General features: G+C 37.3%; 1 long non-coding RNA gene across 1 annotated transcript; it reads right to left on the reverse strand.

Annotated features, from left to right (window-relative positions):
* Positions 1 to 11,011: 11,011 nt before the first annotated feature.
* LOC113009875 (uncharacterized) lies at positions 11,012 to 13,194 on the reverse strand. The gene is made up of 3 exons (XR_003270256.1): positions 13,068 to 13,194; positions 11,569 to 11,652; positions 11,012 to 11,290 (listed from the first exon to the last, which is right to left on the reverse strand). It is a non-coding gene; the product is annotated as an uncharacterized LOC113009875 (long non-coding RNA).
* Positions 13,195 to 13,884: the final 690 nt, after the last annotated feature.

The following is a 13,884-nucleotide window of genomic DNA, read 5'->3' on the forward strand; positions in this document are numbered from 1 at the left end:
AGAGTGTGATTACAACACAGCTGCTTTCCACAGGCTGCACGTGTTAGACATGAAGCAGGCTGCACTGAGCTGAGATGTCTTTGGCAACATTCTAAACTTCTAAATCAGTTTTTTTTTTTTTTTTAATCTGTAGCATTGCACACAAAACATACAATGCACAGTCCTCCCATTTAGACACTTCATTTACTTGGTTTATGCTACTTGAGACATCTGTGGTAAGTTACCTTATTACCAGGAATATTAGGGTTGGCTGTTGGCAAAAACAACAACAAATAATTAATGGTGTGTTCATTTTATGCAGACAATCTCTTTAATGGGTGAGTTTATTATTAGATCCATTAATTTTACCGGGTGAATGAAAAATAAAGAAATTGGTCTTACTTGGCCAAGGGAAGGAACATCCACCAGGCCTCGAGGAACAGGAACTGTCTTGACTCTTTTCTCTTCCCTTTCGTCTGTCATCCCCTGGTTTATTCCTTCACAACAAGAGAATGCTTTATGTCACTATTGGTCTTAGAAAATTTAGGAAAAAATAATAAATAAATAAAGGCATCTAATGGCAACAACATGGAAACAGGCACTGAATTGTATCCAGCAGTTCCCAAAGTTTTCATGACTTTCTTACCACATCCAGAGATGTTTCTGATCGTCTGGCAGTGTGGCTTGGCATCTGTGGAAGTGAAGGCTGTGATGAGCAGGAAAACCTGCAGACTCAGAGGAGCAGCAGCACTTTTCTGTTCCATGGTGAACTGAGGAGTGGAATGCAGTCTGTGAAACACTCCAGTATTATATAATCCTCTGCTAAATAATCAATTCTACGTGGACAGAGAGGAGGGAGTTTACAATAAAGATTCTGAAATCCGTATCTGATGGGAGAATCGAGGCATTTAATTCGTCCATGACACATGCACATATTTTCATTAATTGCTGACTCTCTCTGACTTTTCAGCACATGCAGTTATCCCAGAAGATTTGTTTTCCTAGAAACTCAACTGGACTAACTTGTAGAGTTCCCTTAAGAAAACAATAATTTGAAGTTAGAGTTTGTGGGGAATTTTGGCCTCACTTATCTGCGTCCACAAAGTTCCTCTGGAACAGAACTGAACCCTGAGTTGTTCACCAATGCATCCATCGTGAGTACATATAGTGTTGAGTGAGTGATCTGTGGTGCAAAACACTAGTCACTATTACTTAGAAGTTAGGAGTTAAAAAGTGCATAGCACATAGAAATGCAGTTCATCTGCTTGGGATGGAGGTTCCAGTGAAAGCTTTGGTGAGGGCTTAAGCTGAGCAGAACAGTGCTATTGTGAACATTTGCTTTGCACAGCTCTCTTAACAGTCCTGACACAATTATTCAATTCGTTGAGGTTGGCTGGCTGGGCTTTTGCAATTTTGGCCGCTTTAGCTGTCCGCAGTTAGCCTCACATTTGACTCTACACTTTTCATATATTTGGTTCTAATCACTCAGTTAACGATAGGTGCCCACTTCCTGCGGCTTACAAAACCAGCCCAAACTCACCCACCATCAACATGCTAAACGTTTGGTATGAGATCCTTGTGTGATATTCTGGGTGTGAATTTTGGCCAAACACAGGGCTTGTGATGATGTCCAAATGTCTCCACTTTGTCTTGTTCTCACTAGAGGACATTGTCCCTGTGTGCCATGTTCTTTTAGCGAAAAGACGCGCTCTCTCCTGGCAGCTGTCACTATCGGTTTTTGGCATTTTAGTCTTTACTCCCCTTTGTTGCTTCTCGATCTGTTCGGCCTGTTGCCTGTTGCCCCCAGTTGTGTTTACTTCCTCTGATTACCTTGTGTGTATGTATAGTGGCGTCATTCATTATATCTTCGTCAGATAAGCTGGGTTTGTTCCTCTGTGGGTCTCATGAGGATGTTCACAGTCCCTTTTTCACTCTGGATTTTGTTTTATTTGTTTTATTTTGTTTCTATACCTGACCTAATTAAAGCTTAGTTTTGTTTCCTTGTTGTCCGTGGCTTCTGCATCTGGGCCCTTTTTGACGTAACTGTGACAGAAACCACTCCAAACAAACCAAACTGTACTTATTAGCATACATTTAAAATGTTAACTTTTGTCTCTAGAGTCTGAGGCTCTTTTTTTCTTTATCTGTAGTTTGTCTGCATGATTGGCCTTGCAGTGAACTTATTCAGACAGCCACGTCTGGAAAAATGATGGACTTATTATTTAGAAATGGTGTTTAATCCTTCCCAGATTGATAGGAAGCAACCGCAGCATCTCTAGGATTATTGCTGATGTTTTTCCTCCTTGGCATTGTGTAAGACACACCTGGAAGCAGTAAGAGTGTATTTAGGTTTTTACAAGAAAAATTGTAAATGGTAAACATGTAATTTTCCAGTAGCTTTTGCATAAGAAATATTGGATAATATGTTTCATATCACATCCTGAATATGACTATAAACAAGATGGAAAGTTACAGTAAGTTTAGTGAGACTAAAGTTAGAGTATTTACCACATTTTTCCTTTGATTATATTCATTACCTGATAATAAATTAATTAATAAACAAGGCTTCTTCTTTGTTTTGATGTTTATTAAAGACAGTTTTTAGGTAAATTGTTATCTGTGTCAACGTCTCCAAATAAATACTTAATTTTGCATGCAACAAACTATACTGAATGAAAATAAAGGTGGACTGACTCCATCTTTTGGTCATAGTACATAGATACACTAAGACAGACCACTACAACATCTTAGGCCAGGGGTAGGCAACTTCAGGCCTTGAATGCCGCTGTCCTGCAGGTTTTATATGTCCTTGATCCAGCACTGCTCATTCAAATTTCTAAATGACCTCCTCAACATGTCATGAAGTTCACCAGAGGCCTGGTAATGAACTAAGCATTTGATTCAGGTGTGTTGACCCAGGGTGAGATTTAAAACCTGAATGGCACCAGCACCAGAGGCCTGGAGTTGCCTACCCCTGACTTAGGCTAATGCAAGACACGTAAATATCAACAAATTTAACAACTCCGAGGAATGTATATGTGTATATGTGAAAGGATGTTACCTCAAAATGCTTCACTTTGTATACAATAGTTAAAAATAAAGACAGACCAACTAAAAATAAGTCAGACTGACTCTGCTTTTGTGCTCACTTGCAGACTGTTTTCTGAATCTTGATGAAAATTACACGACGCCCATGTCACGATGTCCATTTTTTAAAAATCATGTTAATCGAAAAATGTTTGTTTTCCAATTCTTCTGCCATATTTTCTTCCTTAATTTTGAAATCAAAAGTGCAGTTTTGGAGCTGGTTGTCTATTAATTTATGCATTATTACAGTGTGAAACTCAAATTTTATGTACATTGCATTACATTTTGAGTGCAGTTTTTAATCTTTACATATGACATGTAGGGGTGGCACATATGACATGAGCACAGCCTCATCAATTATGTAAGCCAGTTTGGTCTGTGCTGAATATTTCTGTCATACCCTTGTTGGTCATTTATGACTGTTTCCTTGCAACACCGATTTCACCCACCAGAGGTCCTCAGTTGTTCACTCCACATTCCACCATCATTCACATGCTGATTAGTTCCCCTGCAGTTCCCCTCACTTTATCAGTCTTGTAGTGTACATGTACCAGTTTTGTCCATCCTGTTCTTATTGATGACTTTGATCTTTGCTTGACAAAGACCCCCCCCAGTCTTACTGAACACTAGTAACATATTGTGGATATGCTCTGACTGTTGGTGTTACAAAGCAAACAGATTTTCTTGTAGATAGGTTTAACATGTTACATATCAACGCTTGCAAGAATAGATTCAGGTCTTTACTGAAATATGATAAAACTGTCAAAACCAAACATGTTTACCAGCCACATGCTCTCAATCTAGACTATAGAACTGTCTCTTCTTTTCTAATCAGTCTTACACTAGCTTTTCTAAACTTCCCTCTTCGTCACAAATATATAATTGCACATAGCAGATATAATTTTTTTAATATTATTAGCGCATTATCAGCTATATATTTTAAATACGACTGACTGTCATTTCATGTTTGAATGCTGTTGTGAAACTACCCACTGTGACCAGAGCAGCTGCAGAAGCAGAAGAAGTAAAGGCAATGATGAGCAGGAAAGCCTGCAGGCCTGACAGGATCAGCATCAAAGTTCTGTCCATGACCGACCCACTAAAAATAACACAAAGCCAACCTTTATGTGCTCCTAGAGCTAGTATGGAACACATTGAATGATAACAAAAATGAGGATGAGAGATAATTCACTTTAGTACTAGCAAATTAAATTTTGCCTGTGCGAGAGTTAATTTGCATGTGTGAAGGTTACTACCTGTAATATAAAAACACTTTTTTATGTTGTAGCCTGTGCAGCAGTCTGCCGATCAGTGACAGGTAAGTCCTGTCCTGTCCAGGCAGCTGAGTCAGAGAGGTAAGATGTTGTGCCATCATCGCACAGGTCTCATCATTTCACCACGGCTGTCCTTCAATCACTTAACAGTCCTTCAGTGCTGTTACAACAAGGTAGCCAGTGTTAGCATTGGCTAAGGCAACTGACACTGCTCAACTTAAAAAAAAAAACCCCAAAAAACAAACAAAACAAAGCAGGAATGCAATGGGAAAAATACATTTTGGACTATTTTTTGGTTACTATATACTTACTATTAAGATCAGAGGTGGGACCAAGTCATTGTTTTGCAAGTCTCAAGTAAGTCTCAAGTCTTTATCCTCAAGTCTCAAGTCAAGTCTCAAGTAATGTCAGGCAAGTCAGAGTCGAGTCTCAAGTCACTGGTGTAAAAGTCCGAGTCAAGTCACAAGTCTGAAACTTTGAATTTCAAGTCTTTTCGAGTCTTTAAAAAAAAAAATGAAAAAATAATGTTGCAGTTATGCTAAATGTAAATATTAGACCATGTAATTTTTAAATCTGTGTTTTTCTCAACACATGACAAAATAGTGAACTTAGAAAATATACACAAATTGTGAAATTGCACCTCTTTAAAATGCAGCTCAATTAAACCTAGCTCCAAGAATAATTTTCACCGACAGTTCTGAGATACGCTGCATGTTATTCTTGGATGCGGTTGTAGGACCAGCTTTAAATCGCATGACAAAAATATCATACACATTAAAAAAAACTGTATCACCAACGTAGCCTGGACAACATTTGCTAGTTAGATGAAGTCAGCTATCTCATCGTAGCATATTTATATGCATATTTATAATTATACGCTTCTTGGAGTGAGTGCACACACTCATGAAGTTTAGTAACTTCAGGTCACTGCAACAAGCCCAGGTACAGTTTACCGACGGATGGGTGCAGGACCTTGAAATGCACCGTGTAGAAAGTAAAGACCATCGTACATATCATAAGTTTACCAGTCTCACAAATCGTCGTCATAAATACACATTCCTTAACAGTTTATTAATAGGACCTTTGAGCTCAACGGTAATTAATTAGCAGTGGAAATAATTTCTGGTAGCATCACAGAAATGTAGCAGTGACAATAATATATGCTGTAATCGTACTGGACAATTAGTGATACAAAAAACCTGTTTTATCCTGTGAATAAAAGTATATGTTTTTGTCAATGTACCATAATAACAGAAGCGAAACACAATATTGTGTCAGGACAATTCACTATTTATGCACAATAAACAAAGGAGCATAGCGCGACAATTTCTGTTCAGCGCCAGACTTGCTTGTAACCTATATCACCAATTATGTTAAGAAAAATGACGCATTAACTACTAAAAAACACTGACCTTCGTGTAAATGCTTGGAGCAGACTAACCTGTGAGCTGGAGGGTTCTGGGACGTTATAATTGGTCTTTGAATGGCTGCAATCCAGGCCATCCGTCGCCTCTTTGTTACTTCGGAAACATGGCTCGAACAATTTCTCTTCAACGACGTAATCCGATAACAACCGATCTCTTTACCCGTCGGCTTCCCGTGGCTGTCATGCGACCGGCTATTGCAGTTAATAATACAACGGCTTCTTGACATTTTTGTGTTTCTTTTTATCGCTGTATAACTGATTTTAATTGAAAGCCTGCGTGCGCTAGTACCGCTTGACCGCTTGCCACGAGTTCCCAGAATCCTTTGCGGTTCTACCCGTGAATGACGTCACATTTTCAATCTCTATATAATATGCATGTTAAATTTTATATTTGGGGTAAAATATCAAGTCTTTTCAAGTAAACCGGTTCAAGTCCAATTCAAGTCCCAAGTCATTGGTGTAAAAGTCCAAGTCAAGTCACAAGTCTTAGAACATTTTTTCAAGTCAAGTCTAAAGTCATAAAATTAATGACTCGAGTCTGACTCGAGTCCAAGTCATGTGACTCGAGTCCACACCTCTGATTAAGATTGTAGTGTATTATGTATACGTGTGTATGGATCCTACCTCCCCCTTAACCAGTGAGCCAGTCTCAATGAAATGCAACACATAAGGTGACTAATGACGTCTGTACGTTTAAAAAAAAGATTTTTTATTAATCCCAACTGTTTTGATTTTCACATTTATCAACCACTGGTGATCTTATGCTCTGCTTTTGCATTTGTTTCACGTTGGACATTCATCGTGACATAGTATGCGTGTCATGAGATACATCATCACACATGAACTCCCCCGTCAAACTTGGCTGGACTTCCCCCAATTTATACTTTATACTTGGCTAATAACAGCTCAGGATAAAGAAATCGTTAAAAAACATTTTCAAGAATGTTAAAAATTTTATTAAAATGAAATTAATAGCACTGTTAAGGCATTTCAATTGAATTTAAATAATGGAAGTTTAATTATATCTTCATCTCTTTCATGTTTAAAAAATAGTGCAACTTACTTTACCTCAATGGACCAGCCATTACTACAGCACAGCTAGCCTTGACTAGAAATATAACCCATCCACCAGAACCATTAAGAGTTTCTAATTACGCCAATGTGTGTGTGACTTTACCAACAATTTCATTATCCGATTGTTCAGTCTGACGTCACTGACGTGGACCTAAACTCCGCTGCAGGTCCATATATCAAACGATCACTATGGCATTACTGAGAGTTGAAAAACTGTCTAAAGTCTTTCATCTTTAATAAAATGATCAGCGTTCTGCTCTACCAGGTGTAACAATTGAGTTTAACATCCAGGCATCCATGAAAACGGAATTTATGACATTTAACGGAGTTAGAAGTTAGCAGGGAGTTAGCTCGCTAGCTTCTATCTAAATACAATATAGCATGTCCTGACTGCGGGGTTTTGGAAACAAATTAAAACGTACAGCTCTGTTATCACTTTCACTTTCATAAATGAAGACAGAAAACTAAACAGCAGTGACGTTTGTAGGGTTACTGAAGTTGGGCTAGCTGGTATATAATGATGTGCTACGTGACCGCTAGCGACACAGCTATGTTAGCATAATATAAACAAGCTAACTTTTTTTTCCCACTCGATAAAAGTTAACGTGAGTGTTCTCGGTGGTCAGGAACAAATGTAATCGCATGGCAGGATGCTGTAAAAGGACCAAACTTCAGCCAGGAGAACAACTGAGATAATCCATCCACAATACGAGGTTAGTCATTCATATACTGCTGCATGGGACGGGCTGTAGCTACATCCTAAGGTTTTAAAAACTGAGCTTAAATAAATGATTAGCGGTAATAAAAGCCGAGGGAGGTCAACAGTGATCACTGACTGTTTTTGGAGCTTTTTGAGATCAAATAGAAGAAAATACATAACATTAAACATGTTAACAACACAAAAGCCATATTAAACGCAGACTACTTTAGGCCCGGAAGTAGGATTCGTTGCGTCATCACTGAACAACCAGATATAACCTTTCGCATTTAAGCTTGAGATTTCGTCCTGTTTCCAGTCATAATGCTATATTATGGTAAGTGCTGGTACTTGTTAGGTATTTTAGTACCACGGGAGCATTTACTGGATATTGTTTTATAGTGACATTATGCAGGAAAACTCTGTCATTCAATAAGGCCCCTTTGTTTTAGTTATTTTTCTCTTTGACCCAAGAATTGATGTGTGAGAATCACAGGCTGGTACAAGGTTGAAATACCACAGAGATCACTCCCTCAGCTACATTAGTTTCTTAATCTTTTAGACGCCTGTTGAAGGCCAAATGGTTTGTTTCAGATTTCACTAATGAAAGAACTCTTCGTTTTGTGCCTTGAAAATATGTCGCTGAGATAATCACAATTGTAGCTGAACTGATACACTACACAAAGGATGCTTCTTCACCCAAGGGCAGGAAGACGCTCCCTTATCTTGGTCTGTACTGGTTTAAACTGATAAATCTGCTGTCTCATGAATTTTACCCTCTATATAAACTGTTGTACTTGTGAATAAAGTTGAGTCACTTTGGGAAGACAATCTAAAGCAGTCTCTGTTTTCTTGTTCTCCCAAGCTGCTCCCGAGCTCGTACTAACACGCTGAATGGCATGCTTGAATATTACTTGAGAATATATTTGACTGTGTTACAGACTAAGGGACATTCTCTGCTGATAGGTGAAGGTACATTCTCTGCTGATAGACGTCCACGCCTCGGAGGAAGCCGATCCACGGAGTAGGCCCTGGAAACAGTTTCCTTCAGTACTGATGTTTGTTAATGACTTATATCAGACAGAATCTCATTATAATTTTAAAAAAGTTAACATATTTATTTTGTATGTAACATTTCCTTCCTTCTTAATCGCTTAATTCTTGGAAAGTGTCAGTTGTTTTAACAGGAAACATGTTGTGGATAAATGAAAGTTTATGCGCAATTGGCCACTTCTATAAAACAATAATGAGAAAGTCATCATTACAATACTAGTGGTAACTAAGTACAAACTACAGTTGAGTTCATAAGCTTACAAACAGTCATCATTTTTTAAGGATTTTTTGAACAGTTCTTTTTCAGGGTGAATGATTCGACATTTAATGTCTTTAAAAAATATTAAGTTATTTTGGGTTTTGATCTACACAGGGTCAACAGTACAAGTTCAAACATTTACATGCTCTCACTCAAATCTCCTAATAAGTGGTGCTGAAGGACGTACAAAGTCTTTTAGCTTGATAAGACACAAAGCATTTATTTGATTGCACAGAAGTTTTTTTTTTAAACTACTAGACATGACCACAACATGCAAGCTGTTATCAGCATGCAAGTGATAATAATAGTTATTTGGGCAACTGAGGTGACAGCATCTTCCACATACTTTCAGGTATAGACATTATTCAAACTTACCTACAAAGTCATTGAACTATTAAACTTGTTTTGATTTTTTGATGTCATTTACAATTTTTGTTCAGTTACAGTTTAAGTTTTGTTCGTGTTTGAATCTTTGGAGGCAAAGTGGAGGCATCAGGTGATCCCTTTAAAATGCTGCTGAGCTGTAAATTTTCCCTCTGCACAGGCTAATTTTATAGTAGGATAAAGTTGTACTTAAATTTGTCTTATTTCAAACAATGTGCACCTCAAAGCAAACAGGCTTACACTCTTTGAGCTGGAGCCAACCTACTAATGAGTCAGAACACTTAGTGCCTCTGATCACTCCTCACTCCTCATGCATTGGTCTCCTGAATACATTTGTGCTGGCAGTTCTAATATATTTGTGTCACTGGTGGTATTAAAGTATAGAGGTTTATGTTTTTTGTATAAAGGATGATTTAAACAAAGGAATTTCACATTCAGTGGTTTTTACCTCCAGTAAATGAACTACATTGAAGTACACTGGCAGTGTGACAATTGCTGTTTTTGATACTGAAACTACTAAACTAAGACTCAAGTGCTTTTAAGTGTTTATGTTCTGGGCAACAGAAGTCTTATTTTGTAGTGTTTGCTTGTGGCCACCAGTTATATACTGTGTAATGTGACTGACTCTGCTCAAAAGTTTGACAGTTTCAGTAAGTGTTACAAAGAAAATAGGGATTTTTTTGCATATAGAAAAGCTTCTTCTGTGTTTTGATGTTGCATCCTCAGTGCAAGAAGAGATTGTCTGATCAAACTTTTTTTTTTTTTAGTAAACTCTTCTTTCACTGTCTTAAAACCAAACACAGGTAAGTCAGTAAGTTACTGAATAAAATGTGCAGAAAACATGTGGAAGTTTTACAGTTGTTCAAAGTCAGTGAGTCAGGGGCTTGAAGGAGAAGCAAATATACATCTGATACATCTGATTTTCTGGCGCTGTGTTTAACACCATGTTATCATGTCTTTATTTGTCATCATTGGACAATCTTACAATTAACTACACAACTTCTTTTCAGAATATCAGTCTAATTCACGCAAATGTGCAGTGCTTTAAATATTTTATTAGTCCAGTTTATACTCAGCACATGCAGTACTTAACAAAATTATTATTACTATCCAGTACAAGGTTCCACACAAGGTACTCACAGCTGCCCTAAATACACAATACTGGTAATTACCAAAAACACTTTTTATGTTCCTGTGGTTAATCCTCCAACATGCAATTATTTATTTAATATCAAAATAATTATTGTTGTTATCTATGATTTTTCAAATTCATAGTTTTACAAAAAAATATATCTTAAAACAGTTAAGTGCTTTAGGATTTTTTTTTTTTTAAATTAAGATGCAAAGGTTATTTATACGACGTAGTATTAGGGCCGCATTAAAAAAACAATATCATTCATCATTTTGAGAATAATATTATAATTCTATTTTGTTTCAAGACAATCAGCCATGGTTGCTGTACCCTCTGAGTGAAATCGTACTTCAGAATCGACTTAAGTAACAAAGAAGGAAATGATTTCTTTTTTAGCACACAAACATATTATGGTGATATGTAAAAGGATGTTGAAAAGATGGTGCAGATGGTTGCATTCGTGTAATGTGAAATGGCTAACTCATCTACACAAAGGTATAAGAAACGTGGCAGTTTGTCTTGAAACAACAAAAGTAATCTCCACATTTTGATGCTTTTCTCAAAATAGATTTTCCATTTTAATCGTGAAATTTTGACTTTATTCTCAAATTGATCAAAATATTTTATTTTCTTAATGTGGCCCTAATACTCCGCCTTATATTTACTTCCAAAATTAGTTTTAGTGGTTGAATGTTGTTTGTGTTTAATTTCTGACTTCTCAGAGAAGTCCAGTGAGCTGGTTCAAATTTAGCATCTGTCTGTATGCGAGGTGACTTCTGCACCAACTGCAATGTTGCAACATGTTTGCAGAGAATCTGTTGTTGTGATAGTTTATATGCGTAGATTATTGAAGCACCCAGGTCAATGGAAAAATGCAGGAAGGAGTTTCTGGCCGCAGCGATGTGTGATGGGTAAACTACTGGCCCTGCAGAGAGAGAAATAAATAAAACAGTCTTTGCTCTGCTTTAGCTTTAAATATCTATGTGCTTGAAATTAAAAAAAAAAAAATTCAATAGTGATCATAGTAACAGGACCAGCTTTTTCTTTATAAAGAAAAACATGGGCTTCGCAATCCATTATTGTTTTCTGTAATAAGAAAGCTTTGGAAACAGAAGGATAATTCACAAGATGATTCAGTGTTCATCAAGTTGCTGTTCTGTAACAGCAGGAAATAAAGAAAATATGAATAACAAAACAATTTACCCTTGGGCCACACCCTCCAGGTTTACTGGAACACCTTCTCTTCTGTAGTTTTTGCTTTGGTGGGTTGACCGTCCTGTTTGCCACCTATAATGAAATGACATGAACATTGCGTTTTTATGTAATGATGATAAATTAAAATCAACATAAAGTATAGACATGTTGTTACTGTATAAAGAAATCATGGTCATGACATGTATAGATTAATATACAAAGTCCACAAGGAGTACAGTAAATAAATACAGAAGGCAATAAATTGCAAATCTCACAATCCCACATTTGATCTAATAAAACAACAGATCAAATGTTTAAACTGAGAAAATGTACAAGTACAAGTAACGAGTTCTTAGTTACTTGTTCATTTAGTCTGTTTCCTTTTGTGTCCTGGTCTCATCTGTGTTCTCCCCACCCCATCATGTCTCCATCGCTGTCTCACTGTCTGGCTCTGTGTTGTGTTTCCTGTTTTATTTTGGTAGACATGGTGTCTCTTGTGCATTTTGCTCAGTTTTTCTTCCCCCGTCTTTTTGTCTCTGATTTGTTCCTCCTGTGTTCCCACCTGCTGCCCATCCCCTTGTTATCCTGTGTGTATTTAAATCTTCAGTCGCCCTCTGCTCATTGTCACATTGTCTCTGCTAGCTGTGTAGTCTATCGTGTGTTCCTAGTTTGATCAGTTAGTTTCTGTTGGTATTCCCTAATTGTTTATTTCTTGTTTTGTTACTAGTTCCAGAGTTTTCAGTTGTTAGTTCTTTTATTTTTGAATATTTTTACGCAGCAATAAACCTTTCTCTTTTAGCTTACAACTCTGTTTTTGAGTCCTGCTTTTGGGTCCAACCTCTGCCTGCCACACAGCTGTACGTGACAGTTGTATTTCTTGTTTCACAGTGCACTTAGTTTTCAGTTGGTGAAAGGTCTGGACTGCTGACAGGCCAGTTAGGTACCCGGACTTTTCTTTTACGTAACCGTGCTATTGCAAAGATGCAGTATGTGGGTTAGCAATGTCTTGCTGAAATATCCAAAGGACCCCCTGACAAAATATGTCATATGACTGGGAGCATCTGTTGCTCTTATGCATGTATTTATGTATATAAATTTATGCAGTAATGGCAGCTTTAGACATGTGCATGTGTTGACATGTGTCAATTCCATTGGTGCTGAGCACTGATAACAAGCCCGATGGTCCCTCCTCTTTTGTTTGGAGGATACGCCATGCATGTTTTCCAAAAAATTTCAAGTTTTGATGAATCTTTCCAAACACAAGGAATGAACTTAAGGGAGTATAAAACTGCACAAACACCTATTATGATGCTACGTTCCAATTTTGTAATGGAAAAGTAGAAATACACTCAAAATCAAACACATTTGCCAGCCACGTGATCCAGGTCTGTTGATACAACTTAAAACAGCGAGCTTTCTCTTCTGCGGCATTCAGTTCCTCTTTCCACAAAATATAATATGGAATTTGTAGTAAATTCAGACAGATAATTGAAGGTATGTATCCCTACCTTTTTGATTGCTGTTGCGGATCTTTTTACCTGATCTGGACCTCTCACTACGACTTGACCAGCTGCGTCTGAAGGAAAGGCAGTGATGAGCAGAACAACCTGCAGGCACAACAGGAGCAGCACAGTTTTGTCCATGGCTGACAAAAGAAACGAACAGAAAGCTGATGCTCACTAGAACTGCTGTGGACAAAGATGTGGCAATAACAGACTGCCAGCTGTGTTTTCTTACTAACAGGAAACTGCAAGTCATGTCCACAACATGCAAGTCATTATCAACACGAAACTTACTTACATTAATAAGAGTGCATAAGAGGTGTGACCCAAATACATTGACAGCTGTGGTTTTACTACAGAGAAAACCACTCCTTTAATCTTGGTTTAGAAAAAAATTGAGTTGAGTTTAATTTCATTATGCTTCTTTATATTCTTCCTGGATGATAGATGGAATACTATATTTAAAAAAAAAAACAGCTTACAAACTTAATTATGTAGCATAAAGACTGAAGACAGGATGTAACAGCTATCCATACTATCTCAACAATCACAAGATCTGTTTACAAGCCTTTAAATTAGTATCATAACATGTAAAAAGCCTATGAATATGCAGCCACAATCCGTTCACATCTACTTTCACAAACTTACAAGTAAACAAACTGAAGAGATCAAAGTATGCAACTGTTTCTGTACTATGAAGATGAAGGTATTGCCGCCTACTAACCAATCAGTAATCTTAAAAGCAACATCACTATTCCTGGAAGGTCCATCAGACCTTTCCTTGATGACTTGCAGTAATAAATGTATATTTGCAGAGCTTTGA

The sequence above is a fragment of the Astatotilapia calliptera genome, chromosome 18, assembly GCF_900246225.1.
Source record: "Astatotilapia calliptera chromosome 18, fAstCal1.2, whole genome shotgun sequence".
NCBI classification, from domain to species: domain Eukaryota; kingdom Metazoa; phylum Chordata; class Actinopteri; order Cichliformes; family Cichlidae; genus Astatotilapia; species Astatotilapia calliptera.